Raw genomic sequence first — 5,678 nt, 5'->3', positions numbered from 1 at the left:
TATATCAGCAGTAATTTGGTAGTACTTAAATGATGAACAGGCGGTATAATTCAGTTTGGACTTCACATACAGTGTTAATCATAAATAATGTATTGTTGAAATAACTTTGATTAACTACCGTCCATGAACAGGCTCAATCAAACCGAGCCTGCAACATTTTCATTTTTGTTGTGTTGAGCGACCTGTGGAGTTTCCACTTTTTCTATTTTAAGGCCTGGAACATTGCTTCTATCAGCTATGTAAAATGAACACAATTTTCTTGCAGAGAAGGGGCACGCACATGGAACTTTATTAGGGCAAAGGAATCCTAAAGAGCTTACAAACTCACAAACCAGGAAAACAGGGATTAAAGGCTTACTTTTTTATTTTTCAAGTAGAGTTGAAATACAAGAATATTATATAACTGTTTATAGATCCTTTTTCAGATTTGTTTAATGGGTACCATCAGATCTATTTATCAAAAAGAAACTGAAGATGATAATGCATTTATTGTTAAGACTTGCATCATCAAAAGTAAGTCTTTCCTTATTTGCCAAAGTTAAATGTGAAATCAAAGATCAACAGAAAGTGCAAACTTTGTCATTGAATTTACAAGTGAATTTGGCCATCAGTGGATGATGCATTTCCTGGTATCTTGTGAAATTGCATTGGAAGTTGACAGACACTATGATATATAGGTCATGAGTATACCTAATGTACTGGTGTGGTGATTACAGTATTTTCCATATATATAATGATTTCTGTTATACACTGTATGAAAGTAACAGCTTTCTTATTCTTATGTAGTGACATAGAATCTAAGGCAAAACCCTTAATGTGACCAGGGTACCGGCTTGCCTAGGATAAAACTTAACAAACACATTAGTTTTATACACTAGAAATACAGTCAAATTACAAGATTTTCTCGTATCCGCCTGTTGTCCCTCCAGTTTGTTTAAATGTCTAAATGTTTGTAATGTATTTTGGGAACAGTTTGTAATTAAACCTTCAACATTTAAAGATCTTTGGTTCTTTTATGTAATAAAGTCATTTTGATATGTTTTTGCAGTGCTTGTTGACTTTTGTGACAAGGTTTTTTATTTTTTTTTTCTTCGAATCGCTCCTCGCCCGCTCCAAAAGTAGGTGACATCCAAAAACAAATATTTTTATTTCGCTCGCTCGCTCCTAAATTTTTTGGAAAAATTCCGATGACCAAGAAATTAATTTGGTGTGGCCTTATTTGGACCTACATACCAGAAATATATCCACATGGTTTAATTCATCTTCAAAACGTCCTGGACGCTGTGAACTGCAGCAGTAACAAGGATTCGAGTCCATTTTCGGACACCTGAAAAATGCTTAAAATTAAGATTTTCAACAGATTTAATAATTCTTCGCAAGCATATAATTCTTAAACTGCTATAACTAATTTCTTTTGTTTATTTTTAACACTCAAACGATGACCTAAGGAGATTAAAGCGTGGCTCAAGTCCATCGTTTCAGCGCAGAATACAGCAGTATCTAAGCACCAAAACATGCTCCAATTTCGTGACGAGGTCTTTTTTGGACGTATGCCGTCGGCATCCTGAAAATCCGTCGGCAATGTAATACGTACTATTTTTTGGAAATACATACAAGGGTTTTATTTATCCTCAAAACCTCTTGGACGCTGTGAATTACAGCATTAACAAGGATTCGAGCCTATTTTCGGACACATGAAAAAAAAAGACAAAAATTACATTTTTCAACACATTTCATTTTGGATATCATAAAAACTCCAACGATGACTTAAGGTGACAAAATCTTGGCTCAAGTGCATCGTTGCGACGAAGAATACAGCAGTATATAAGCACCAAAACATGTTCCAATTTCGTGTTGAGGCCTTTTTGGACATGCCATCGGCAATCTTAAAATCCGTTGGCAATGTGAATGTACTATTATTTGGACATATATATCCGCAATATATCCGCATGGTATCATTCTTGTAAAACACGGGTGTTTTTGAATGTCAAGCTTCTACGCAAGCGTGCGATTGTCATTATTTTTAGAATGACCCTCGTACATATCATATTTTGTTACTTAGTATTCCTCATACTGTTGCTCAACTTAAATGATCTGGAAGCCTATAGCAGTAGAAAAAAAATGTGTTAAAGGTATGGCTCGTACAAAAAGTTAATCATCAAAAACATATTTGACCGCTTATGACATTGAGCAGGGTGGTGATAATACATCTTTAAAATAAAGATGAGGGAAAGGTGAACCAAGCAAGAGCACTCTTTACAACGGTGGATGAGGAGACCAAAGTTATGGTCCAGACCAAAAAAAAACAACAACTGCTGTATTTGTCAAAGTTTTGTCTCCTCTTAACATTGACAATTAAGATCACGTGTTTTTACGCACATAAGTGTTAAGCTGTTTTAACAATTAAATTCTAAGCTTTTTTCCACCTGATATAATCATGATGTTCCCAATTACAACATGTGTTACGGCTTTTTAAAAAGCCGCACAGCGGTATTATAGGCAAATGCGAAGGTTCAAAAGCAATCATTTTATTCTGCCCCAAAATATTATATTCCAATCATTTATGATCAATTTAATTCACCACTTTTTATTGGTACGTATATAGGTATAAAGATGTGTCTTTTATTAACTATTCAGTTTTCATTATTGTTCACATATTCGTTTTAACCCGCTCAATAGGGAGAGCGCAAATCAACGGATCGCGGGGTCATGCGTTCGATCCCCGGGCGGGGCGTATGTTCTCCGTGACGATTTGATAAAAGACAGTGACAGTTACTTGCGGAGAACAGGTTTGTACTGGTATAGAATCCAGCCTTTACATAACTGAGTACTGTTGAAAAACGGCGTTAAACACAAAACAAACAAACACACATTTGTTTTGATAAAAATGTGGTTAATACCATATCAGTTAAGTTGGTCTGCAGTTCGCAGTTCGCAGTTCGCGTTTCGAATTGCGAACTGCAAACTGGTCTGTAGTTCGCAGTTCGCGATTCGAATTGCGAACTGCAAACTGGTCTGCAGTTCGCGATTCGAATTGCGAACTGTAAACTGGTCTGCACTTTACGATTCAAATGTCAACGTGCAGTCTGATCTACACTGTCCTGCGCATTGCAGACTAGAATGCATTTCACGGTTGGTCTGCAGTTCGCGTTTCGAATTGCGAACTGCAAACTGGTCTGCAGTTCGCGATTCGTGTTGCGAACTGCAAACTAGTCTGCAGTTTACGATTCAAATTTCAATGTGCAGTCTGATCAACACTGTCCTGCGCATTGCAGACAAAAATGCATTTCACAGTTGGTCTGCAGTTCGCGTTTCGAATTGCGAACTGCAAACTGGTCTGCAGTTCGCGATTCGTGTTGCGAACTGCAAACTAATCTGCAGTTTACGATTCAAATTTCAAAGTGCAGTCTGATCAGCACTGTTCAGCGCATTGCGGACCAGAATGCATTTAATAATTAGTCTGCAGTTCTCATTTCGCGTTTCCAACTGCGAACTGGTCCGCGGTTCGCGTTCTGAATTGCAAACTGCAATCTTGTCTGCTGATTACAATAAAAATTTCAAAGTGCAGTCAGATCAGCACTTTCTTGCGCATTGCAGACAAGAATGTATTTCACAGTTGGTCTATAGTTCGCAGTTTGTGTTTCCAATTGTGAACTGCAAACTGGTCTGTAGTTCGCAGTTCGCGTTTCGAATTGCGAACTGCAAACTGGTCTGCAGTTCGCAGTTCGCAGTTCGCGATCTGAATTGCGAACTGCATACTGGTCTGCAGTTCGCGATTCGAATTGCGAGCTGCAAACTGGTCTGCAGTTCGGGATTCGTATTTCGAACTGTAAACTGGGACACAATTTACGATTCAAATTTCAAAGTGCAGTCTGATCAGCACTGTCCAGCGCATTGCAGACAAGAATGCTTTTCATAATTAGTCTGTAGTTCGCATTTCGCGTTTCCAACTGCGAACTGCAAACTGGTCCACAGTTCGCATTTCAAATTGCAAACTGCAATCTTGTCTGCTGATTACTATAAAAATTTCAAAGTGCAGTCTGATCAGCACTTTCTTGCGCATTGCAGACAAGAATGCATTTCACAGTTGGTCTATAGTTCGCCGTTTGTGTTTCCAACTGCGAACTGCAAACTGGTCTGCAGTTCGCAGTTCGCGTTTCGAATTGCGAACTGCAAACTGGTCTGCAGTTCGCAGTTCGCAGTTCGCGATTCGAAGTGCGAACTGCAAACTGGTCTGCAGTTCGCGATTTGAATTCGAACTGCAAACTGGTCTGCAGTTCTGGATTCGTATTGCAAACTGTAAACTGTGCTACAATTTACGATTCAAATTTCAAAGTGCAGTCTGATCAGCACTGTCCAGTGCATTGCGGACAAGAATGCTTTTCTTAATTAGTCTGCAGTTCGCATTTCGTGTTTCAAACTGCGAACTGCAAACTGGTCCGCAGTTTGCGTTCCAAATTGCAAACTGCAATCTTGTCTGCTGATTACAATAAAAATTTCAAAGTGCAGTCTGATCAGCACTTTCTTGCGCATTGCAGACAAGAATGCATTTCACAGTTGGTCTATAGTTCGCAGTTTGTGTTTCTTATTGCGATCTGCAAACTGGTCTGCAGTTCGCAGTTCGCGTTTCGAATTGCGAACTGCAAACTGGTCTGCAGTTCGGGATTCGTATTGCGAACTGTAAACTGGGCTACAATTGACGAATCAAATTTCAAAGAGCAGTCTGATCAGCACTGTCCAGCGCATTGCGGGCAAGAATGCATTTCATAATTAGTCTGCACTTCGCATTTCGCGTTTCCAACTGCGAACTGCAAACTGGTCCGCAGTTTGCGTTCCGAATTGCAAACTGCAATCTTGTCGGCTGATTACAATAAAAATTTTAAAGTGCAGTCTGATCAGCACTTTCTTGCGCATTTTACAGTTGGTCTATAGTTCGCAGTTTGTGTTTCGAATTGCGAACTGCAAACTGGTCTGCAGTTCGCAGTTCGCGTTTCGAATTGCGAACTGCAAACTGGTCTGCAGTTCGCAGTTCGCTGTTCGCGATTCGAATTGCGAACTGCAAACTGGTCTGCAGTTCGCGATTCGAATTCGAACTGAAACTGGTCTGCAGTTCAAGATTCAAAATGAAAGTGAATTTGAAGGTTACTCTTATATTTTAAAGTAATAGGTCAGTGTTTGCTAAATATAAAATTTTGAGCCGTGCCATGAAAAATCAACATAGTGGGTTTGCGACCAGCATGGATCCAGACCAGCTTGCGCATCCGCGCAATCAGGTCAGGATCCATGCTGTTCGCTAATGGTTTCTCTAATTGCAGTAGGCTTTAAAAGCGAACAGCATGGATCCTGACCAGACTGCGCGGATGCGCAGGCTGGTCTGGATCCATGCTGGTCGCACACCCACTATGTTGGTTTTCTCATGGCACGGCTCATTAATGTTAATGGTCTGCACTTCCTCCCTCTTCATTAGAACCTGCAAAGTGCCGGTGTAATGAAGTATTTCGACCCCCATAGAATAATGACCCCCCGGTCATTATTCTATAGAAAATGTGACTCCTTTCCTGTAAAATATTGACTCCCCTTATAAAAAACTGACTCCTTTTGAAAACTCTATAGAATAACAACCCCCGGTCATTATTCTATAGAAAAACTGACCCCTCCAAGTAAAATACTGACTCCCT

The sequence above is a fragment of the Mercenaria mercenaria genome, chromosome 1, assembly GCF_021730395.1.
Source record: "Mercenaria mercenaria strain notata chromosome 1, MADL_Memer_1, whole genome shotgun sequence".
Classification (NCBI taxonomy): Eukaryota; Metazoa; Mollusca; class Bivalvia; order Venerida; family Veneridae; genus Mercenaria; species Mercenaria mercenaria.
The sequence above is the reverse complement of the archived record's forward strand: the minus strand, read 5'-3'. Positions refer to the sequence as shown.